This window comes from Netta rufina (genome assembly GCF_964035555.1).
Source record: "Netta rufina genome assembly, chromosome: 2".
Taxonomy (NCBI): Eukaryota; Metazoa; Chordata; class Aves; order Anseriformes; family Anatidae; genus Netta; species Netta rufina.
The window spans coordinates 36000746-36027085 of NC_140124.1; the positions used below are offsets into that span (position 1 = coordinate 36000746).

The following is a 26340-nucleotide window of genomic DNA, read 5'->3' on the forward strand; positions in this document are numbered from 1 at the left end:
GTGCTGTACTGCAGGATGACTGAATGGTGCTCCGAAATACAATGAAATCTGTTCCTACCGGGGAGCATAAACGTGCTCAAGTCACTTTTGATTTTATTCCCCCATTATTTTATAAGGAATTAATTTGTCATAACATATGGTACCAAGTAAGTTTAAGACTTCATCAATTCATCAGCGTGAGACCACTACAGAAGACAGACAAATGTTATCTCTTCCTCTGACCCACCAACATCCTTTTTCTTTCCTTGTTTGTAAATTAACAAGGCACTCCCAAAACCAACCTTTTTGACAAACCCGCCTGTAAGTGCTATAACAGATTTCAGCGAGTTCCCCTAACGTAGGAGCGATATTAGAAATAGATCATCACGGCAGAAAGGGAGGTCGATACCACATCTTCTGCCAATACTGCCACAGGTTACGTGCGCTCCTCAGCTCGTCAGCTGCGAAGTCTCACGTTGTCAAAAACAGGGCTTTCAGAGATGTGTGCGTGCTGAAAGCAAAGGCACTGAGGGCATTTGTCTACACCCCTAGCAGGGTGCGTGTGCTTAAGGCACCTCCGCGTGAGTTGGGGGCCACACGGAGCAGGGTGAGCTGCGGGAAGGAGGGGAGAGGACTCCACAAAGAGACACCCAAGAGGCAGACCTTTGGGTCAGCCAAGCCCGACCTAATTTGCTCTCTTCACTGCCCAGGCACTCGGCCCCCCGCCCTGCTGCCCCCCTCTTCTTACCTGCCAGAGGCACCCCAAGGAAGCAGCAGGCAGCGGGCTTGCAGGCGCGGAGCTGCCAGGGAGTGGCCTCCTCCTCCTTCCTATTTTATTCCAGGCACGACTCCAGCCACTGTCCCTTGTACTTGGACTATGAAAGGAACTATTTGAAACCGAATTCCTAAATAATGCCCTCTGAGCAGATGTGATTCCCAACCTGCTTGCAAACACAGCTCGTTCACTGTGTAGATTTGAACTCACACCTCCCCAGGAGCTGTTTACATTATTAACACAAAATTAACAATACATTAACAATGTTCATCTGAAAACTCGACCCCAGCCTGGGGCAGGGTAGGTTGCTGGGCCCATAAAAGCTTGCAGCCTGTATCTACGTTTTAGTGGTCTTCGGCACCCGCAGACCGATGGCAATAGCAGCAAACTGTTCACGTGCTGCAGCCAACATTGTGCTCGGCTCTCCTGCCTGGCCTCAGCCTTGGCTTTAATATCCTGTGGCCCGAGCAAGAGCCTCACACACAGCGTGGTGTTCCCACAAGGCAAGGGCTGAATGCTACACCGATACACCCGGCTGCTCCCCGTTGTTTAAGTGGGGCAGCAAGTCACTTCGTTACCTAGAAAATAATCTTAAAATAGTGTTCGGGGAATGTCATTCTGGCAGTCGTACAAGTAACACAACGCTGCCTGCAATGAGATATTTCGAAGGATTACAGGCTAAAGGAGGTAGAGGAGAAGAGCCGGTGCCACAGAAGTTTTATTTCAAGTGCCTGCTGTGAGGGAGGCTTGCATGACACTTGGGGACACTTGGATGCTTTATGCTCCACAAACGAGTTACTTGTTATTGATGCACCTACCAAAACGCCTCGTTGCTTTCGTTGCTTCAAGAGGAAACATTTCCTACCTATGCTTTACAGAGGCAACACCGAGGAACTCCTCATCCCTGATCCAAAGGCTGTGTTCTCACACAGCGACATCGACCTCCCTTTCTCTCTCCTAAGACAAAAGCAGCGAGCATCTCATGACAAAACTGTCCTGCACGTCCACGCGAAAGAGAATAATATATGCTCAAAGATTATTCAGACTTTTAACAACTGAAAATCATCTACTTACTTTCTAGAACCAAAAATTACTTCAACATATTTTATATTCCCCATGGTTACCCTTAAAATGTATGTTATCAAATCTTAGGAATACATTTATTATTTATTTATTTTTAAATTTTCAGTACTTCATTCTTTCAATTTCACCCCAAAGAATTCCACAGTAATTATTGCTCTCCTTAAACAGATAATTAGTGGAGGGCTATCGTTATAAAGGCCCCCAAGCCCTGTTTCCACCACAGTAATGAGTTAGCCACGAACGCTGCTGACCAAGGAGTGGAAACATCAGCCACTCTGCATGAAATATTCAGTGCCACAAATCAAACCAAAAAGGACTCTAAAATGCAAGCGTGTTAATCTCAAAACACACACCCATCATCAAAATGTGGCAGCTAAAGCTGCTTTCTATTGCTGAAGAGGCATGAGAGGCCTAACTGGGAAAAGCAGGCTCCCTGGGTAGCTCCTGCATTTCAGCAGCTCTTGAAATGCCTTTCGGATGCAGCACCCATTGATTAATTGGTCATCTTTGCACTACGTTTTGTCACAAAAGCATAGGTGCTGATGTTCTCATCTGATTTTGCACCCTTCGGAAGCCCTAGGTGCACATGTGCTGTGCAAAATGTGGTGGTTTGCAGCAAATGGCTTTCAAAAGCGTTTCTGGATGTCGCCTATTTTAATAAATGGGTTTCTTTAATTAAATGAGAGTGCCATAAACTGTCCATGTGTGAACCACAAACAAGAGCTGTGTTAAATTAAAAGCACAGTATCGTACTAATGCTAACAAATTAGGTCTGCCTCCAGGATGGAGGATTTTTTTCCTTTAAAGTGTCAAATAATTACGGTGGTGATAGGAACGGAACAGTCGTGCTAAATCACCTTTTCAAAATTAATATTTCTTTGCAATCAATTAGGAATTAAATTTAAGACTTAAACAGATACAGAGGACAGACGCTCCTGCACAGCATTACCTTCTTTCATAAATAAGCTTATTTTAGAGGCATGATCTTCCTGCCAATATTACATGAAATTAGCATGGTAAATATTGAAATAAAATGTTTCTTAAGTACTACTTGGCCTAATTTTTTTGCAGGCTGCACTTAATCTTTATTCATCCATAATCAGTATTTATTGTGTGACCCTGACAGCTTGCTACTGCTGTGATAAATTATCTGACTCAAGTCAGATTAAAAATGCAACCCTGAATCCTAATTATCTCAGCAGATCCGCTTAGTAATAGCATTTCTTGTCAATTATGGAATCACAGCATGGGTGTCAATTGCAACGAGCGCGCGGGGCCGTCTCAAAGGCAGGCTTCCCATGATGCTTTCTTATCTGCCATATGTAAATCTTGGGTTCTTTGTACCTTTGCTGACCTTTTATTAGCAAACTGACAAAATGATAAAGCTAGTCATGGCAAAACTCCCACCACTAGACAATTATCCGCTGCAGCTCCAGTCAGTGGGAGATCAACAAGACATAGTTAATTGTGATGCATTTTATTGACTTCCCCTGCTAATGGACCCTACAGGTCATCCAAACTGGTAGGGCTGGGCATTTATTTCACATCAGAAGGGGACAGCAATGCAATTTTGACCCATGTGAGGAGAGGTTCTTCCATCCTTTGTTCTTCCTCTTCAGTATGACCCCATCATCTGTTTTTAAAAAGACGTGTGAAATCGTTTATAGATATATAAAAGTAGAAGTGCTAGCAAAGACTGATCTGCTTCAAGATTTTACAAAGCTGAGATACTGTATGCAGAAGAACACCAGTTAGATCGAAACCACACTGAACTCCCTGCTCCCACTGCCACCCTCCAGGTGAGGATTCAGACCCCAGCACACCTCTGGCAACATTTTGAGGCAGGCAAAACGAATGCCAGCAAGTACCAGAAACATGAAAATCAAACAACCAAACAACCATAATCAAATGTTCTGCGCATTTAAGGCTAGCACTTAGGGTAAAGAGAGAAACAAGTTCAGAACTGCTCAGCACAGTTCAACCTTCCTGCTCCCTCAGAGCTGTTCAGGGACGCCTATAGCAGAGGATCCTGCAAGAAGCTTACAGCACACCCCCAGATGTTGCACTGGAGATTGAAAATTGGAAAAGTCTGCTCCAATTTTGGCACTAGTCATTCCACTCCAGCTACCTTCTGGCTGCCTGCAGTTGATAAAAGCATCAGGCTCTGCAGAATGCAATATCAGTCAAAGCCCTGTCATTTACGAAGCTGATGCATATTTGCTTTGTAATATCATTTATTTCTGAGAGCACAAGTTGGCACAAAAATCACTTAGATTTTTCCCAATTGCACGGAATGAGATTTTTGGAGAGTGCATGCCGAGCTACATCTCCTACGGTGCTGTTACCAAGGATATGGTTGTTTAAACAGGGCGAGAACTGAACTGTGATGATGTGTTGTATTTGGGGGAGATATTCTTGAATAACTCCGACAACCGGCACTCCCATGTCATCAGCTCCTGCAAAAGAGCTGTGTGCAGCAGGAAGAAGGCAAAAAGAAGGGGAAAAAATGTTTCTGTTCAACAAACATCTTGTTCAGCCAATTCCCCAAACGCATTTGCTACTCTTAAGTGGGTAAAATTCATGTCTTCTTGAAGAAAGGGCAAGACTGATGAATTCTTCAGACTGATCCCAAAGTGAATGAGAAAGGTAAAACCACAATGTCATTTCTTACCATAAACAGAAGCAAAGAAAAACGAAGCTTATAGGAAGATAGGAAACCTGTGAAGCACATGAGGAGAAAAATAAAGCCAAGAAGTGGGCACTGAATACTTTAGCTAAGATTTGGGCTTAAGAAAAAACCCTGACACACACACACAAAAGCCTTTTGTGACATTTTGTGACGGTCACTGTGCCCACGGTAGTTCTGATTAATGCAGATCTATTCTCTGCTTGGATCGTTCTTTTCTTCTTCAGTTTTAAGCACGCAAGGCACAGTAACAGCACCCTGCAGGATTAAAGACCATTCCAGACCGACAACCAAGATTCATACTCGCGAAGCAAAACTAAAACAGCGCCCAGTCTTGCACACAAGTTTGCAGGCTAAGTTCCTCGCTCAGTTAAATGATTCCAAATGCTGAGAAACCAGCCTATCTCACTACAAATGAAAAACTTGTGAAGATTGTGTCAGTTTATAAATCAAGAAGATGGAACGGATTCAAATGTCTATATCAAGTTGCATAACATTCTTCCAATAACATAGCCTCTGAAACAGCCCCGCAGCAGAGAGGAATATTTGGTTCAGCCACGATGGTTCTCTGAAATGAAGCAAGGAGATTGCAATCCCAGCTGTAAATGAAATGAAATGAATCCCCAAACTTTGAAAAAAAAAAAAAAATATATATATATATATAAAGCTTTGAAAGAAGATATTTCAGTGCTGCGTTATTTCTTCCCTCATCAGTGAGCTCAGTGCAATGACCCGATCTTTGTGCCAATAGTTTGTCAAATTAGTACAGCAAATATTGAAATCAAATGTTTCACAAGTTCTACATGGCCTGGTTTTCTTTCAGGCTGCACTTAACTTTAGTGATCACCCTTTATAAGCATTCTTTGTTTCTCTGCAAAGAAAATGTTCTTGATTGCTCTTTAACCATTGTCTAAAAGCCCCCTCTGCTGAGCTGCTAAGTGCTTCAGAGGTGTGCAGGCGTAACCATCGTCCTTCAAAGAGATGAAGCTGAATACCAAGGGGAAGATTTCACACCATTTTGCCCTGACATAAAACCACGATTTCTCTTTGTTCTTTGGAAGCTGAACTAGTTGCTGTGACGATACAGTAGAGTTTCTATATCCTCCAGTAGAGCTGACCCAAAAATATTAGACAGCACCAAACCATTCAAAGAAGAAATACGAAAGTCGTGTAACCAGGCATCTTTCACACTCCTGTTGAAAACACATCAATCTGGAAGTTTCACACCCACGATCAGACTAAGCATACTACACCGTTCCCTTTTCTCTTTTGCTTACACGCATTCAAAAGAAATAATGAGAATGCTCTTGATTCACATCGACACGTAGCAAACAGCAGACTTTGTGCAACAAGCTGTAGCTGTATTAATTAAGATACTTTTACTGTCAGGCTACGTTCAAATCAGGTTCCAATTTGTATTCCTTAAATATGAGATTACTGCAACCATGTTTGGCGTCTAGAAGCGCTGATCTCTCCAGAAGATACCATGCTGTTCGTCTCACTGCTCCACTTATTTTTATATACATTATAATGCACACACCCAACATGGTTTGTATTCCACGTAACGCAGCTCAGGCAGTGAAATCTACAGCGCAGGCTCTGCAGGAAGGTTTCTCCATCTAGACTTCAAACCTATTAGCCCAGCTCCGCTGGCTCTCTAATACTGCATCTGTGGTCTTCCACCAGACACGGGGAAGGGAGGGGGATTCCTCGGCTGCAGAAGGGGAAACTAAAAGAGCCAAAGCTGAAGGAAGGCAGTCCTTTGCTGGTTTACTGCTTCCTTTCCCCTCGGTAGCACAGTGCATGTATAAAAGTTTGCCTTTGACCTGACTCCTCCCATGCTGCTGTAGACCACACACCCTTGCCTGCAGCCGGCGGTTCACTCATGCTTCTGCGGATGGATGGAGGGGCTACACACAGACACACACAAGATTTTACAGCAAAATAACGTATCTGTGAAGTTCACTGCCTGGGAGAACACATGGCCCTTAATCCTTCATGATTTTTTAAACCATTAGTGATGTACGCATTAGAATCCTTAGTGGTTTTATCTGTAATGGAAATAAATTTCATGGAAGATGTAAGCTCACCAGGTTACCCGAGCTGTTCTTACAACACAGCCCTCAGAGAGGCACCAACCTAAGAAAAACCCTCAAAGAATTTCAGGTTGGTTGGCAACCGAAAACCTGATGCCCGAGTGCCCAGTTTCTGGTACTTACCAGCAAGCCACATACAACAGACATCTTGTCATCTACCCCTGCCTGAGCTTCCATCTTTTTTATTTCTTCACTTTTAACTTTTCTCTAGATGTTTATATATAGTTGCGTACAGCATTTTGAAGATCATTGCTGTCAGCAAGATCTCAGAAAATACAAAGACCTGATGATGGAAGAGCAGCATTTTAACACTGCAAAAGACACCCTTCCCCTTTTAAACAAAATAGTGAACTGATCGCAGCCCCGCAGCAGCAATCAGCAGCAATCTCCTGTGCTCAAACGCAGCCTTTAGAGCTGCTAAATAACAGGGCATCATCTCAAGAGTGACAGGAGGCTATCGAATTTCTCCCGCTGATCCCTTATAAAGTCACAGCTTTCCTTTTGCAATGTTCTGCTGTCTGCAGGATTTCCCCTGAGGTCTGGAAAAAGCCACAGCTGGTGGAGTTGCTCCGCAGCACTGCCAGCACTTGCGCACTTTCAACAAATCTGTACCGAGCACTGTAACGCAAGCCTCACTTCGCCTTTCATTGGAGGCTTTCTTAAAAAGAGAGACTGCCCTCCCACTGATCCCAGCGGGTTTCTTGGCAAAGACGACTGCAGAGCCTTGTACCTGGGACAGAATAAGCCTATGCTGAGGTACACGCTGTGGGCTGGCGGGGCGAGCAGCTGCACTTTGAAAAAGCTCCCGGGGATTCTGGTGGTCAGGGAGGGGATGAGCCAGCAGGGCAGCACGGCAGTGATTCGGGCTAGCAACGCCCTGGTAGCATTAAGGAAGATTGCAGGCAGCAGGTCGAGAGGAGCCCTTACTCCTTTATTTGTGGCACTCAGGAGGACAGATCTGGAAGGCTGTGTCCTCTTCTGCAACATGAATAAAAGAAGAAACGCTTCAGCAGGGAAGCACTAAGATGGTCGAGGCCTGGGACATGGAAGATGTGAAGAAGCTGGGAAAGCTGGCTGGCTGCAAGGTTGAACCAGGCTCTTCTCAGAGGTTTGTGCACGGCAGGAGCAGCAAACACCACCGGATGCAAGTTGTAGCACAGAAAATATCAACTTTAATCCTGGTTTGAGCACAGGGCTGGACCATCTCAAGGGACACTTTTCAACCTAAATTATTTGGTGTCTGAAGGGGGAGATGTCTCTCCTTTCCTAGAGGGAAAAGGTCATCTGAGCATCTTTCTCACCCAACCCTAACATTTACGTAGCTATTCAGCGCTGGACTTTATCTTAAAACCAAACAAATTCGAAATTCAAGGGCCTGAAATACAGAGATCTGTGATTGGAGTATCATCCTAAAAAAACTACTCGAAAACTTCCACCGTATTCTTTGGTCCAGTCAAGAGCCCCAGCTTCCTGCTACGGTCTGGGTATTCCTATTACCCGGGCTCTACCAACTCCTCTATCAAAACACAGCTCCTCTTTGATGTGAAGTACTTTGAGATCCCCACATGGAAGGCAAAGCAAAGTTCAGCCCAAGCTGCTATGTGTAAAACGTTACTTAGTGAGTTATTTTCCTAGCCCTGTATTCCTCCTCTGCTGTTTCACCATGTGACATTTTCACTCATTCCAATATAAAGTAGGTTTCAGAGTATTCAGAGCTGTAACACACAGACACATTAATCACCAGCCTAATACATGTCCTGTGTAGTAGCTTTATTACCTTTTCAAAGCAGGCTTGTAAAAACAGAGAAACTGTGATCTTTTATGCTATCCCTTAATAAAGTTATTTTAAAAATGCTATAAAAACGGTTTCAGTTTTTTTTTTTTTCCAAGCTACAGCTTAATGCAACTAACTCTTGTACATCCAAAACAGTAAAGTCTGAATAAGTAGTTTTAAAAGTCCCTGTGGACTTGTAATCTAGCAAGAGTGAAGAATTCTAACCACTGGAGACAGAAATGGGAAAGAATCCTGAGTTTCAAGTTACAAAACATGCCTGTTCCTTTGTCATTCTGATGGGCACCGCCTCGCAAAGCGCTCTCGCTTCTGCGATAAATTTTAAACGTCTATTCCTCTATGCCAATATTTACATGTTTAGGGCAAGGGTGGGTTTTTCTTTTTTTCTTCTTCTTCCTTTTTTTTTCTTTTTACTTTTCATAATTCCTTCTTCTTCAGGCTCAGTGACAGCCTAAATCCTTATCCACTTAAGTTAACGACTATTTTATGCTGGCCAAGACTGTGGCGATGTAACACAGCCCTAGCAGCCTAGTGTTCTCTTTCACACACAGCATGAAGAAGGACCAGTCACCGAGGTTGAGCATCTTGCACCCTGTCAAAGCCAGCAGCAGCAACTTTAGCAGAGCACCTTGCACATCATGGGAGGCGTGAAGTGTCCTTCCAGTGGTGCAGGCTGACCCTGTTTCCTTCTCTCCTTCCAGAGATGCAAGAGTGCACATCCACGTGTTTATGGCTTTCAAAAATGGCACTTTGGAAGACAGACCTGAAATCTCAACACAATTTGGAACAAAGCCAAAATGCTCCAAAAATCCGTGCTGGTAATAAACACGGCGATTGACATCAAGTAGGCTTCAAACCTGGTCTGGTTATCCCACACCACTGTTTGTCCTCATCTCCTCAGGTGGAAGCAAGGCACATTAATTGAAGGGAAACCTGTACACTTGAGTTTTGTGCAACTTTCACACCTTTGCCTTGGGCAGCCTAGCACTCTTGGACAAAAATCTGCCGCAACTGGTACAAACCCAGCAATGGCAGACGCAGATGGGTTATCTGCATCAGCTGAAGTCAGCCTTGAAAGAAAGGTTTTCTGACTACATAAAGCTGATTCATTAATACAGACCCAATAATATGTCAACAGACCTTCACCAATCCAGCAGGGAACAGCCTCTCAGCTCCATATGTTACGGCCGATCAACCAACTGCACATTTGCAGTGTCAGGGAGGAAGGCCCTGCATGGCATCCTGGTGGCCTCTGCGTGGCCACTAACCCAAAGCAGGAAACATTGCTGCCATTTCACGCAGACTGACAAAATTTCTCAAGTTTCCCGCCAATGAAAACTAGATCTTCTAAAATTAAAACAGCAGAAGTGGAATAAAACCTTGCATCTCACCAAGTGTAATTTAAAATCAGTCACTCAATAGGTGTCACTTTCAATATCCAGCAATTTCAGCCATGACCCAAAAAGTTTCCTTCCCAAAAGTCCAATAGAAAACTGCAGGCTTTTGTAGCAAGTTGTGGTTTGGGTAAACCAAGATCTTTGTAAAAGATGCGTGTAGATGAAAAACATCACAGATGACGACACGTTATCCCAAAGTAGACACCTCCAGAAGAGTTGCGAGTGGTTAATTCCCTCAAAGAACCATTTCAAGACCGCTGCTATCAGCGCCCTAGGAAGCTTGTGACCAAGACTGTCCCCACTCTCATGGCAAACCGAAAAGGTGGCCAAATGGAAAAGGTGGCTGTGCTCTTAGGGTACGCCGCTCCCCTGACGTCCCCAAGGAGCTGGGGGTATTTGGTGTTCTGTAAGGCAGAAACTTGCATGTCATTATGCTCATCAGCAGTACCTCACCTTTCCCTCAACACCATCCCTGCAGCCCCCTTACTTTTATTATTATTATTATTATTTTAAAATCAGAGCTATTCTGAAGCTGCAAAACCGAAAGCAATTTATCAAAACAAGGACATGTTTTAAATCATACTTTATTGGACCCTCTAATAGGGGAAGAAAAAAAAAAGCCGAATTCTTTCGCTTTTATTTCTACATCTGGTAAAAAGTATGGAATTCAGCAACGTTGTGCCAAGTTTTGACTAGAAATGAATTTTTAAATCCAAGTAATAGATGACTAGGGAAATGGAGTGGTTTAAAATGCAAATGTGGGGATATTAATTATTGTTGTTATTGGGGCATTTACAAGAATAGCGTGGCACTAGCTTAGAACCAGTAATTTCTAATCTTTTAAAACTGCCATAACAAAAATAGAACTAGAATTAAAAAAAAAAAAAAAAAAAGCACTAAGAAGTGAATTTCCATAATACTTCAGTTTGTTTTGTCTGAAAATTTATTTGAAGTCTGGAGATGGCTGGTGCACGTATTCGGCATTTTATAACTTAATTTGTTCGACGAGAACTGCAGTATTTTAACAAGGTGAAACAACTTCACGATTAAAGCAGTGCCTGCTCCATCAGTGCTAAAGAGCTCACTGAAACATATCTAATCTTTGCAAGGCAGAGACTCATAATTTAACTGCTGAGAACAAATGAAAAGTGTAATTCTTTTTTCTGCTGCTTTAGTGGTAGCATGTGGCGATAGCAAAGTATTAGCATAAGCCCGAACTTGCTCACACTTTCCTTTCCAGGCATGTAACAAATATCTGGTGTCTATGCAAATTGCACCCAGAGCTGAGCTGTCCCAGCTGGCAAGCCATACATTAAAAGGTAAATTACACAAAGCTGAGGCCATCTGGACTAAAACACTCACCATCAATAGGATCTGAAACCCACTAATTCCACAGAACTGAGGATAATACATTAAGTATGCATAATGATATTTTGAGGCGTTTACTAAACACTATTTAAAAACAAAGCAAAAAAGAAATGATGATAATAGACTACAAATTGATTTTGTTTTCTTGGAATCTAATTTTTAAAGTGTGCATAGCCTAAATTTAGTGGTATTTTAAACGTACCATACATTCAAGTTCATAAATGCCCGTTTTCTGACAAATGGCAGGTTCAGGGAGCCAGCAAATCTAAGCCATTACACGAATGCCACGTACAGGCAACTCCACTCAAATGACAGTATTTTAAATCGCAAGCTGGATCTCTCAGCACTAATGGACAGATCAGTACGTACTCAAGTAGTACATTCAAGTAAAGGCATCACCGAGGCATTTCATTACCTGTGTTCACCAAAGCAGCCTACAGTTTTCTAAAAGTGCTAAAAAACAAAATAAAAATAATAAAAAATTTCAAATTTTGAATTTGCAAGAAGCCCCCCAGCATAGGCATTCCCACACAGCTGTTGGTACTGCGTGCGTCTGTGCAGGCTGTTAATAGACTGCAAACCTTGACAGGACACCTTCACTATTTTCTTTCATTTTTAAACCACACTACCAATGAGGAAGAAATGTGTAGGAAAATGAACATATGAGGGAAGAAAAGCTGACCAAATGACGGCAGAGTCTCCACTTAAGTTTGTGGAGATTCCTACATTGAATTCACTTTACATTGCCCATCTTGTCCACTCTTGAAAAACTCATCTCCGTGTCATGTATTAGGGAATTTAAAGCAACATCTGCTTCATTGAAATTAAATTAACACACTTGTATTTGATTAGCTTATTAACTGCAATCCTCAATATGCTGCAGAAACAGACACCAACTAGAGAAATGCAATTGACAACACCACCTGTCTGATAATAAAGTACTTCTTCTAATAGACATGGAGAGATCTGTCAACAGGCAGCCGAAGCACCAGATTAGGACGTGACCCAAGGGCAGAAAAATGACTTGCCTCTGCTCATGACACAGGTAATTGATGGAACGGGGAGAGAACCTGAGCGTCTTGGCTTACGGCCTTGTACCTTTGCTAATGGCTTTCCCCAAAATCAAATGATGCAAGGAAAGAGCAGTTTGTAACTCGTGTGAGGTTAACTGAGGAAGCGTTTGAGGAAAAATACATTTAGGTGTTTTATGTGCTGCTGTGAATATTTATTATACCAGTCCTCTAATTTACATATTAAACATTTCCCATTTCATCCCCCCAACATGATAAACAGAAGACCTGTGAGCGTACATTCATCTTCAGCTGGCTGCTGCCAGCATGATTCCCTTTAGTACAGCGATTGGAAGAGTTTCTTCTACAAAAGGGGGACATCAGGAGAGATTTTATGCAAAACACCTCCCTAGCAGGGCTCTAAAAATACACGTGCTCAGTCTCAAAGTTACGATGCATGAACAAGGGTAACGAGCAAACACAGCCTCTGGGCAGTCCCCACTCTCTTCCCCTACCTGGTGAGATCCTACATGCTTCCTCACAGCAGGGAGCCCTTATTATCCCACCACCTCCTCTTAACCTACAGGACACTGCTCCAATCACCCAGCATCTCAGCAGGTCAATTCCAAGCCATCAGGTCTGTCCCTACAGACAATTTCAGTACGCTGAGAGCTAGAAATGCTCTCAAGTTATTCAGGAACAACAACAACAAATTGCATTAGTTACGTTTTCACAAGAAATCAGGAGAAAAAAAGAATACAAATACATGTAGGCATTCAGGCTGCCAAAACAACCAGGGTAACGGTGGCTAGTCCTTACAACTCAGAGCCACTTTGGCTGAAAAAAACCCTCAGGAACTCTGGTTTTGTTCTCCTCAAAGCTGCATCACAGACGTGATCATCAAGATGCTACTTTCTGCTGCTCTTATCTAAAAGTCTTCTCCGAATCCCATCTATCTTTATGTATATAGTTTTTAGGCTTGACACCCCAAAGTAGATGTTAATGTGATTTGTCTAGCGGAGTCATCTGTATCCTTCACCTGAAACCACGCTGTACTTCAGCTCCTGTGGACCATTTGCTGGAAGACAGCATACATTTTTGGCTACAAATGAAATAAGTACACTGCCCACTGATCCTTTTAGATGCTGCTCCCTATCACAGTTACCAGGGGATTCCCAATCCCAATTCCAGCTCCACAGACTGTGTACGCTTGCCTGCAGCACACAGAACCTTCAGAATCTACAGATGGCAGAGATATAACTTGAGGAGTTAATTTGGCAGGTTTCTTCATTAATCTGGGTGATGCTGCTTCTTACAAGTTCTCCCCAGACTTGCTTCTATCTTACCAAACAGAAGGCTACAGAGAGTTTTGCATTAGATGATACGAACGGAAAACAAATTGCCTACGACCAACAAAAATACCAGAAGGCTGCTTTCTTAAAGCACTTACATGTACGTGCCAAGGCTGGTCCAGGGCCACGCTGCCAGACAACAGCTGAGTCCTTTCCTCAGTACACAGAGCATTCGTAGGGGACGTTCTCGCTCGCTCAGCCAAGAATTTATTAGATGAAGATGAGATTAATTTATCTAACTTTAAGACCTCTATCCTACTGGTACACTTGGCCAAAAAGGGTCTAAATGTTCCACAACTCTGATTAGCATGAAGTATGGTGGGTTCCCAAAAACCAGGCTTCTTACATATCTCTTGGGAGATCGCTTACTGAATTTTCTTTTGCCACTTACAGTTCATTTCCAGTACGTAGAAATAAAACAAACTCCAGCAGCTTCAAGTGCTACCTAAGCTGATTTCAGCACAGCTGACAGAGAAATAGAAAGGGAACAATTTGTTAGTGGCATAACCTCAGCACCAAGATACCAAGCCCTGGATGTTCAAACAAGCATCCACCCAACTCGTTCCTGCGACACTGAGTTCACCACAGAGAGCTGCAGGCACCACCACCAGCAAGTATCTGCTGAGGACAAAGAAATAAAGAGTGGGGTTTTTGTTTGTTTGTCTTTTTTTAAGAGATGCCCAGCAGCCAGAAGGTTAGATATACTAGAGATAATCCAAACTATAAAGTTTCCTTTTACATTTATCCAGAAATACCCTTCAATGAGAAACTGAGCCCCTCCCTCCTCTAACTGCCCAAACGAGATGCTGGCCCCCACCCACCACACTGAGGTACTCCTCCTGGAGGCACTTTGTGTCCCCTCTCTTGAATTCTCCTTTAAATATTTCCGCCATCGTGTACCTCATCTCATTCCATCCTTTATTCCCCCCAAAGACTCATCTCCCTCCGTTACAATTTCCCATTTCCCCCTGTCTCCAAGAGACCTCCCACAAAACTCCCACGTTTGTATCTGGGAGGGGCAGCTACGCCATCTCCATTTCCACTCCTCAGCTTTTCCTTGTCACCAAAACCCCACTGTGCCTGCATGGTCCTCTCCTGCCACGTTGTCCTACAGCCCAGCAACGACCAAGTGGGAGCTTCTCAAACACAGTGGGAGGTGGTGCCTACACATGCCCTTCCTCTGCATGCTTCTGGCAGTGCCAAAGCCTCTTGCTTTCTGCCTCCTTCCTACCTGAGTTCACTTCCCAGAGTTGGAAGAAGGGATGTCCAGCTCTTCCTGAAGACACCAGTCGTGTGGAATGACTGAAGGCTGGAGCCATATGAAACCAATCCAGCTCTCGTGGTTCTTTCGACACACAGTAAGTGAGCACAGATTGGCTGCAAATTCAACCCAGACTTACAAACCTCAGCAAACGTTCTTGTGAACTGGATCCAACCTTCAGGTTTGTTTCATCCAGTTTCAGGTTGCATCGTGAAAGTTTCACTGTGCCCTACATGCTGCCCCAATAAATGATGTCTCAAACAGAATGAGGACATCAGCAAAAATGAAGAACTCTTCAGATAGCAATGTTTTAGTTTTATACCATATGTGAGAACATGCACTGACAAGCAGCATGCATACAATTACTGCTGTTACAAATCAGAAATTGTTCACAGTTAATGGACTTCTACTTTATTGCAATTTTTGCCAAGAAACTACTTTCAAGAAGTACCTCTGCGCCATATACCACCCCCCCCCCCCCCCCCCCCATCATCATCATTTACAAAGCAACTGGGAGCCTTTTCATCACAACATGAGCACAAAAAAAGCTAGCATGCTTTTCAGACATTCTGGATGTGAAACAACCAAGCCCGGTTTACTGAAGCTATATTGTCTGCCTCCATACATCATCACTGAGGTAACAACAGGGAAGGAAAAATAATGCTGAGGAAACGACGTCTTTTATGGATCGCATGAATACAATGCCAAAATGCACTTAACTGCCTAGCTCATTGAACATATCAGATCTTTTCCTATAAAGCTGTTACTACTGGCCATGTTTCCTTACTTCTCTTCAAGTATACTTTAACAATGATTGAAGTAAGTAGTTGCTAGACTTACTATACTTTTGGGAAAGGATGTAGGTTTTTTTTTTTTCTTTTTACATTGCACATCACACAGGCAAAGTACTGTAAATTTTGTAGTCAGAGATCAAAACTAAACCTGTGCTATAATCAGTTTGGGGAATGGTTTAATCCGTGCATGAAAATATTATTAAAGAATATTATTAAAGAAAAAATAAGCCCAATAAAACTAGAGGTTCAAGTCATATAGGAACTACGTAAGCCACAAGACAGCCCACTCCGACCTCCCACAAGCAGCACTCCGCTGAGATCACTAGGGGAAGTCCTCATTTCTGCAGATGTCATTTGTAAAAGAAGGCACTAGAGAGACTGCAACAGGAAGCTTCCACAGCAGATTTGGAGGCTGACACACCTGAAGTTAGTGCAGCACGCCAGCCCGTGGCCCTTACTGGACTGGCCCCTAAATCTGAAGGGAAATCATTGACTGAAAGGAACGTACACGCTGCTTTCCAGCGGGGCAGCTATACTGCCTGCAATTCCAGGTTTAGCTGTGCTGAGTTACGCTGGTCTTACTAAACCAGATGGACAAAATCAAAAGGAGTTCCAAACACACAGCGACATCTCACAGGTCCTTAAAACGTACCATGCAAATGATCAGTTACGTGCACAGGACCTTAGGTACCAGTAAAAATAAATGAGGTTGCACTAAATGTAGAATTTAAAAAAATGAATTGTTACCTTTTGATTGTATGTTTCTTTCTAAGATATTAATTTCATACAACGCCGCAGATTTCTACAAATCCTTTCTACATTACACAGAACAACAACAACAAAAAGGGCAATATGTGAGTATATAATGACTAAAAACTATGAAAGAGGTATAAGAATAAAACTTATAAAAATTAAAGGAATAGGTTTTGGAAAACAAAACAAATGGGAAGAGGAATCCTAACTACTCTCCTTCATGCACTTGAAGTCCCCCACAAAGTTTTCACAGTGTTTTCCACTGATGATCAGAATTACATTTAGCAAAAGATAACTTCTCATTACTGAAAATGGTTAACTCTTGGTTTGTTTTCGTTTTATTGAATGACTGCTACGTAGCACAGAGTGCAAATTCAGGGAATTTCTAGGATATCAACATAGCTGAAGATATTCAAAACAGGCTCTTGTATTCAAGCTCTGTGGTTATAAAGCCAGCTGTTATAAAGTTGGAATCAACCCTGCTAATCATGTATACATAGGACAGGAACCTCTTCCATCACCTCTTGCAAACAGCACTGCCCAGCTGACCTGGTGTAAACTGCTTAACAACTTCTGGTAAATATTGACCTTCTAGAAATGGGATGTGAGCAAGTGAGATAAGAAATAATACAAAAGGAGGTCACAGATAAATGCATAGAATCAACATTTTGAAGAGAGGGAGGTTTTTTGGTTGGTTGGTTTTTAATCCTTTTTTTTTTTTTTTTTTAAGGAGTGCTTTGTGTTGGAAATCAGTGCAGGGAAGGAAAACGCTTGTTAACTCAACTCTGTTTTTGTTGAAATTACTTTGTATTGTGTGTAGCAGGGGAACTTAATCACAAATTGTCAAAGAATGCACCACCACAGGGGTAACTAGATGTCAAGAGGAATGCTCCCCATGTCAAAAATACAAGGCATAAAACCAAAAAAATCCCAGCCCAAGGTTTTTTTTTTTAATGCATGTTAATGATTTAAGACGCATGGTTAATCCCCAACATTGACACTGGCAAAGAAGAAATGTGACTTATACGCAATTATTGTGGAACAACTTTCCTCTTCTGCACCTCCATCCAGAACTCCCTTTCATCAGGGAAACTTGAAGAGGCTGGGGGCAGGAGGAAGAACAGAAGCCAGCAGAAGCAGAAGCCAAAGTGTTAGAAGTTCTTGAGGTTCACCATTAAAAGCAAAACAGGCTGCAGGCCTCGTTAGAACAGTTTCATTAGAAATAGAGATTAACACATCTGACACATTAAGAAAGTCCAGGAAGGGACTGTGTGGAGAAGAAGCTAGAAGAACAACTAAAACATACCAAAAAGACTATCTACATCTGTAAATGGAATTTCAGTTGTAATAATTTCTGTCTCTGCCTCTATCCTCATCATACACCACTTTTCGGAAAACAATGTGCCTGATTTTAGAAAAGCAAACAAAGCCCCAGCAATAATAAAGAAGGAAAACCTTTCTCAATTCACCAGAAAATTAGAACAAGAAATCTGGTGTCCTCAAATGAATTGCTCCAGGGAAACCAAGATTTGGAAAGTATTAAGTCAGCCTGATTAATTGGTCTACAGTCAAACCAAATTAATTGAATAAAGCCTCCTTTCAATAGCGTTTGCTCAGTGAACCAAGCAAATGATTTGTTAAACTACTTCAGGCCACCTTAATTCAACATAGGTCACTTAGACAACACGTAATGCCAATGTACAAAATAACTATTGTTAAAACACAATGAATTATGTTTTAGAGCTAGATTTTCTTAAGTCAAAAGTATGTAAGTGCCCACCCGTATTCACAAATAATTCCAACAGTTGTGTATCACAAGAAGCTCATATATGTGCACCCGAGTGTGCATGTTTACCTCCAGTTAAGTGCCGGTTGTGGTACTCACACATCACTCCATAAAGATTTCCATTCTGCGGTGCTTTTCTACTTTGTTGTGCAAATCCTTCACTTCTACCACCTTGTACAGTGTCCTCCCTTTCTGAGGTGGGGACCAGAAACTTCAGAAAAATTCAAGGTCAAGATCTGAACAATGCATCCCCAGTTTTTGCATTTATGAAAAAGAAATGAAGTCCTATGGTTTTGTATATTTTTCTACTCTGCTGAAAAAGTATTTTCTGATTAAGTGATGCCATGCTATCTTAGCAAAAACAACTAGATCAAAAAGGATTTTCCACAGATGACATGCCAAGGCTTCCTCCTCTTAGCATTAACAACACTTTGCCTGTTTATGAGAGCAGCTCCAAAGGAAACTCAAAAGCCAAACAAAATTCAGTTACACAGGAACCTTTCTTATTCTGTTGTTCGGACCCTATTAAAAGTTCTTTCACTATAAAACACGTGCTCACAATCCAAGTGGTCAAGCATCACTGATTCCTTGCCACATGTTGCTGATGTTGTGTATCTCATGGGGTAACGAGATGCTGCATACTTCATTGCTAGTTTACTCTCACATTTCATGGATGGATATCAGGTGCTTTCAGCTGACTTCAGTTTCAACCTTTGGATTTTGTCTGGCATTTCCGTGACATGAGCCAGAGTTTAGATTCCAGCCCACAGCACAGGTTGCTTGCAGTTTGGTATTAAAGGTGTGTGGTGACTGTTACAAACCGTGTTGCTCTTCTCACAGATCGGAGAAATGCTTCTGGGAGATGGTTCTCAGAGGAGGCCTGCAAAGTCCCTTGCTGGCTGCCGAACGCACTCCTCTCCTGTTATTAGGGAATAAGGGAAGAAGCCAGCTCCATCAAGCTCTCCACCTGGCCTTCATTTCTTTGGACACTGGAGTATTGCAGAGGAAGTGGTGGGATAATGAATGCATCCTTGCAGGGATACACAAACTTTCTTTCTGGCTCACAATCAAATTGAGAGGTCAACTCAACCGCAAAAATATTTAACGAAAATTAAGGCTGAAGCTAACACTTTGGAGTAGATTTTATGGAGCGGAAGATGACATCAATATTCTTTCTTCACGAGCCAAGTTCTCCAGGACTGAGTATGGTCTCTCATGGGCACTTAATCCCTACAACTGGCTGCTCTAAAGGATGTCCTGGGCAGGCTCCGTGTAAAACCTCCAAACTGCAGCCGTAATTCTGCATGTCTGCAAGAAGGTACATAGACACTGTGCTACAACTCACCTGGCAGGCCCCCTCCCTCCCTACACACTAAGTTATCATCCATGTAAGTAAACTTCAGATTATTAAATAAATTAAAATTTCAAATATCAGACCACAGTCAACGTCTACTACAACTGGCTGGTCTGGACCGCCTCGGGATTTAACAGGGACGCTAAAATTTCCCAATCTGTAAGTCATTACATTTAGCTAAAATGGTTGTGACAAGCATTGAGCAAAAACACTGGCCAGGGAGGAACTTTCCTAGAAAGTCTGTAATTTCCTGTGTGCAATGTTTTGCTGTTGATGGCGATTTAAAACAAAATACAAAACACAACAACTAACAGATAGGAGATAACTAGCTGTCTGCTGCAGCCATTTCTGTGCATGAAAGGTGGGAAGAACAGCTGCTGCTCTCAGCTATTTTACCTCTGATTATACCTGAAAGAAAACTAAGGCACCAATGATTCAATGTAAAATCTTTGATCATTTTTCACTCTGAAACGAAAGCGTAAGTTTCCACAGCTTGTTACTACTGCAGAGGATATGAACATGGCACATTAGTGTGGTTTTCAAATAGCTCTTCAAACACGTTAAATAGCTATAATATAAATAATGAGCATACTTTATTACCAGAATCTAATGAGAATAAGGGCCTCACTGTGCTAGCATACACAAATGATACTGAGAGAGTTGTTATCCCACATATGAATGACAATGAAATATCTGAATATGTGTTTTTCATAAGGCAAACACGCAGTCCTTCTGAAAGCACTACTACCGCTTAAGTTTAAACGTGCTTATTTTAAAAAACCAGAGAAAATATATTTTTTTTCTTTCTTAAGAAGTGAAAGAAATTGAAGAATTACTTCCCCTCTTCTCCACAATGAAATGACCTGTGCAGGAGTAAATGGAAAATGTATGTAGAAAACTGGGAATTGAAACAGGATCTGCCAAGACAAAGTCCAGTGCCAGAAAGAAAAGACTTTTTTTTTTTTTTTTTTGGTATATCACATTGACCAAAGATGACAAAAATCCTGATAAAGATAAGAACCCTGAAAGCCTTGACGATTTATACTGATGGCTCTAGCATTTGCTAACCAAACTACACACACGCAGAGGTGTGCATAGACACACTCCCAAGGAACGATGAGGACTTGGCAACACTTCTTTCACTTGAGATTTCTGTGTGCATCAGAAATCGTGAGATGGAATTTTTTTTCTGTCTCTGCGTTTTCCATATGAACGCTGCCAGAAGAAAGCTAATCACCTCTCAATTAAAAACAAAAAACAACCCCACCACTAAAACATATTCTTTTGGTGTCCTACACGTTTTAATTCATCTTGTAATTTTTATTTCAGGGCATGGCATTAGGGCTTTCCTTAAAATGCCAATCTGCTTTTTGATCTTTACTGCTGACATGAAATAAAAGAGCTGTACATTAAATAAATCTTCAGTTTCTCTTAGCTTGAAACTGATAAAAAGAGAAAAGAGAAAACAAAGCCAACTGCATAAATCCTTCCAAACCAAAAGGCATTCCCCTTACCCTAACTAAAATTCATTTCTGCACAGCTTGTTTGAATTATCGTCTGAAGTTTGTCTTGTTCCATCTCCAGAACAAGTCAAATAGCAGAGCATAAAGATATGGCTACATGAATAAAAACACATGATCTACTTGGTCACTGCAAACATAAAAATAAGCTCAGGCAGAAAAATATTATCTGGCAAATGACATGTTACTTTGATCCCTTCGTTTCTGTAGTCTGTCACATGCATTCAATCCAGCAGCTACTGGAAGCATTGGCACGCATCTCCAAGGAGATGCAAATCAATAGTCTGAGGGAATCACTACACTTTTACAACACCGTGATATTTAATTCAAATAGGACAGCATCATGTTACAGAAAAGTTAAATTTCAAGACAAAGGGCAAGAAGTGTGGTAATAAGCACTACAAAATGTATCAAGTCCAAACAGGTGGTAGAGAAAGAGTTTATCGGATTCACAAGCTCTGATTTTCTTGTGTGGAAAAACTGACCTCCAGCAGGATTCATAAAATGGAAAAATCTTTCTGGACCCTACCCCTTTTCTTCTGAATCACAGTGTGAGAATTAAGATGGTTTATGTGAGAGGTTGGAAGAATCTGAAGAAGAGGTCAGGTTGTTTTCTTTTAGTTACCTTTCTTTTTCATTTTGCTTTTACATTCAAAAAGTCAAATTAACTATTCTGAGATTAAAAATCAGTTTTTAAGGGTTCTCATATTTCCTTGTAGCATGCCTGAATGAATCTACAAGGTACCACCAATAATATACCTTCAAAGTTGAGATCTCTGGCCTGAATTTGAAAGAATCGATTTGAATTCTGACCTCCTGCTTATCAGGTGAATGCTGAAGTGAGTATTTATTTTAGAAGGAGATTCTCACTACTTCAGAATGGTTCAATTTTGCATATATTTGCTGAAAAAAAAAAAAAAAACAACCCATGAAACAAAACATTAAGAGAGTAAGCAAAGAGAAAAAAATATACTACCAGCCTCACGATTTTAGTAGTTTCCAAGCTGTGCTCCAACAGAATGTATATAGAAATCAAGAGAACAAGAGAAGAAACATCAAGAGAAGAAGTGATATCCTATCTGAAGACAATAGTCTTAAGATTAAAACAATCTTAGCCATCAAAGAGGAGGAAACTGAATCTTGGTTTTCCACACAGTATACAAAAACTTATCCTCTTAGATAAGAGGAACCAGGAAGAAAGCACACTGCCACTCAGAAAGCATCCTACTGAGCTTTTTGGTGGCATGTACAGTTAGCAGGTAGGACCTCTGAGAGGTTAGAGTCTTTCATTAGCTTCTTATTTTACTGCTACTGGCAGCTTACCTCAGGAAAATCTGTTAGAGCAAAACTACAGGAAGAAGTTCAATGTGCTGCTGAAGCTGAGGATGCTGCTAGGTAGCTTTAACAAATTGCTCTACTTACTGAAGAGCATGGTTACTGTTATAACTAAATGCATGCACAGAACTAACTGGCAGAGGAAACCCAATAAATGCACAGCACAGGCTGTACCCAGGGACAGAGGATGGAGATGAATGGAAGTGATCAATGGCAAGAGTTTACATCCTGTACAGAAAGGAATAAGAAAGACTTTAAAATTTCTATCAAGCACTGAACACAAGACCTTAACAAAAAAGTAAAGGTCAGTGACAAAGAAATAAAAGACCAGTATTGTGCAGCTTGGATACTCTGCTATGAAACCACAGGAATATAGTCAGAGAGCCATGTCTCCAAATCCAAAACATTCTTGTTATTGAATTAGCAAAATGCTGTATACTAAATATACCGCTACCTGAAGACTTACCACTTCTTAAAATAACTCTCAAGAGAACATTAAATCCTGTAATTAATAGCAGTAGAACCAAAATTAGTGTGCTAGACATGACATGGGGATGGTTTGCAGTGGTTAGAACTTTATACGCAATTAATTCCTTTCACAAAAGCACATGTTCACAGAAATGATGGATTTTACTCCTAGCAGTATGAAAGGAAGCTGAGTGGGGAAATATGTTCTGCAGAAGTCAATGACTATTGAGAGAAAAGGGAAAGGAGGGGAAAAGCCTGGAGCCTACAGGAATTTAAAATGCCAACAGTGAGGCAAAATCATGCTAGTTAAAAATAAATTCTGGGTAAAAGTAAATTCTGGATAAATTCAAAAAATGTCAGGACCAGCTCAGAGATGTACTCGGGTCTACCGACCCAAGAGCGACATTCAGTTTTGATCACAGGCTTCGTCTGCACTCCTCCCATTTGTGCATAAGAATAAACTTTATAGACATTCAACAGCCTGCTCACAGGCAACAGTGAGAACATTCACCCTACTACTCTGTAACTGCCAGTAGGGTCAATATTTTATTATAACTTTCCTTGAATGACCTCAGTTGTCAATAGAAAACTATGCTTAAAAAAAAAAAGATCCTAGGATTAATGTAATTAACTTAATGCTATAAGTATTGTATCTAAGTAATAGCATTTACAATAATTAGTACTGCTTCTGATCACTTTATTTCACTGCAATGAGAAATATAAAGGTGTCTTGAACTGTACACAAAGGAAGTACCTCTAAGTAGTACTGGAGGATGTAGGTCCAAGTGCTTGTATGCAACTACTACAGATCACAGCCAGGATCCCACGCAGGTAGTTGCACCTCTGAACATCTTGCAGGCAAACTACTCCTGTATTTACAGGATGAAAGCAGATTTATTGCATCTGCTTTGGTAGTAGTGACTTCAATGTTGACTTTGAAGAAAGAAAAAAAGTAAATAGGAAAATCATCAATACTGGGGACCGCATTAGGACTATGTTAAATTTTGTTTGAGGAAAGGACTTGCTGCAATTCAGACAGTGACCATTACAAGCATTTGATGGAGAGACGGTAAACCATTATGACCTATAATTTATGCTTTGTCCCTCAGCTTGAAAAGGAACGTTATCAGTCTACATGAGGATCGCACACTATGGAAACGGCATCTGTGTGTAGTTACTGAAGGCTGTGGTGGCAGTAAATCTCCAGCAGAGAAAGAGGCTGAGCCTTACAGACATCCGCAATCTGAAGGTTGTTTCAGAATGTAAGTGCACGCACAGTATTGCCATATTAATGTGCCTGAGAAAATAACCTGGGAGTAAAGGGGAAATGGATGCAGGAGTATGTTTCAGGTTGTCTCCTTTACCTTTTCATCTCTGTCTGCTCTACTGATACTTTACCCTCCCAGCTATCCAACCAGACAACCCCAATTTATGTTTTGCTTTAGCTTACAATGACCACCATGCCGTAAGGCAACGAGCAGAGCATAGCACACACCCACTTAATCATTCTCCTGCATTTTTCCACCTCTACATATACTAAGTATACATCTTATACAATTTTGACAGGCCCTGAGAATCACAAGTCCCCGTTTTCCCAGGCTCCATGAGAACGTATGGCCCACACAGAACATATTGAATATACAGACCTGGAGAGGGAGATTGGTTTAAGGCCTGGAACTCACAGCAGGAACCGAGCTAAGTTCAGTTCCACTTGGAAGCTATAAAAGCACGGGTTTAAAAAAAGTGCAGCAGTATCTGGTGTTTGATATCTAACAGTATGCAACATGTTTATGACATGTATTAGGCTACAAAATCTGAGTTCATAGCCTGGGACAACAAAGCAGAACCCAGCTCTGGCATATGTAGCGGGAAATAGAAAGGCATGTCTCGGAGTGTAATGGATATCGCTGCTCCCTCAAGAGCTTGAGCTGCGCAGAGCAGGTGGTTCAATGAAAGACATCAGCACTTTTAGAAAAAATTAAAAGACAGTTACAAGACAGCTAAATAGCAGCTGGTTTAAGTAAGAGTCAATTAAGGTTGGGTTTTTGCTATAAGAACACAAATTCTGCACAATTATTTCCCAAAATTAAAAGGGGAAGAAAGTTTGTGGGCAAAACGTAGTAAGCAAAACAGTCTCACTCAGTTAAATAGGGTAGCAAAATTGTGAAATTTGAACAGGGTATCACTTTCACACTACTTTTAAAAGCAGTTTCCAATTCTGAATCAGACAATCAAGTCCCATGGTACTTCCTGTGATCTTACAACAGCTTTTCCCTAATTTTTTATTTTTATTTTATTTTATTTTTTTATAAAACTTTCCACTCTCTCACGTTAAGTAAAATAACCACAGAAGCAACAAGGGAAAACGCCCAAGTATATAATGGCAAAAGGGAAACACACCAACATACATGACAACATACCAAGCCTACATATTGCAAAAAAAGTTTTATACATTAAATGAGATCAACAGAAGTAAGTGTAAAAGAGGGTCACGGTTAATTTCAAAGTATGCATTAAAAGGTAGGACTGTCTCCAGGAAGAACAGCAGTCACTTGCCAAATAGGAAATCATGTCAATACCAGCTATTCATAATCATAACAGTATCATACAGTGGAGAAAATGTAGTCACTTCACCAAGTGAACATCATTTCTTCCTTTCATACATCAGTCTTTCTTTTTCCCCTCACTGCCACCTTTTTTCTATAGCAAATATTAAACAAAAGCCAAATGATGGATTCGTTTTACAAAAGTGTGCTTTCTTTCCCCTCACTTTTAACATGAAGTAGAATTAAAATGAAAAAAATTACTTTATGTATGACCAATGAGAGTTCAAACAAACTCAGCTTATCCTGAATTAAATTCCGGGTTAACCTTTCAGGCTTGTGAGTTTGTATCTCATGCACTAGGATAGCAAAGATACAAAAGGAAGCTCAGATACCATAGATAAAAGCCAATAACCCCATACACAATATTTTCCAAAAATGCATTTCCAAGAGACAACTGACTCCAATTTTTAACCACAGTACATCTGATTGAAAAACAAAACAAAACAAACACATGATACATAAAAGAAGGCAAAGTAAACCCAGAATAACAGCATGTTGACTTACAGAAAACAGGAAAAAAAAGGGTTTTAAATGAGGAATAGCCCTTCATGTATAATGCTTGCTTAGGAGTAAAAGATAACTTGGAAGACATGCTGAGAAAGGGGCACTGCAACTCCACAAAAACTTACCATCTCTTCCTTCCATGCAGCATGCTGCATGGGTCAATTCTCCCAGAGGAAAAGCAATCTGAGGTACCTCTGTCGAATTCTGTGATAGGCTTAAGTGAGAAGAAAACTAAGGAGCTACTCTCAGGTTGCTCTTTACCATAGTTCAGCCCAAGACACAAGCAGCCCTTCCATTCCTGCATTCTGGAGGTTTCAGTTCTGCTATCAGTCAATAAATGAAAAGTCAAGTCTATTTTCTGTTATTTAGATTAGTGTTTTAAAAGCTGTTTAAGTTTCTTAAATTTTTCAGGTCTTAGGTT

General features: G+C 41.3%; 1 protein-coding gene across 1 annotated transcript in view; it reads right to left on the reverse strand.

The window, feature by feature from the left end:
• Positions 1 to 26340, reverse strand: part of JAZF1 (JAZF zinc finger 1) — a gene marked incomplete at both ends in the record, with an annotated part of 182384 nt that overhangs the window by 56369 nt on the left and 99675 nt on the right. The gene's annotated exons all lie outside the window — the stretch shown is intronic.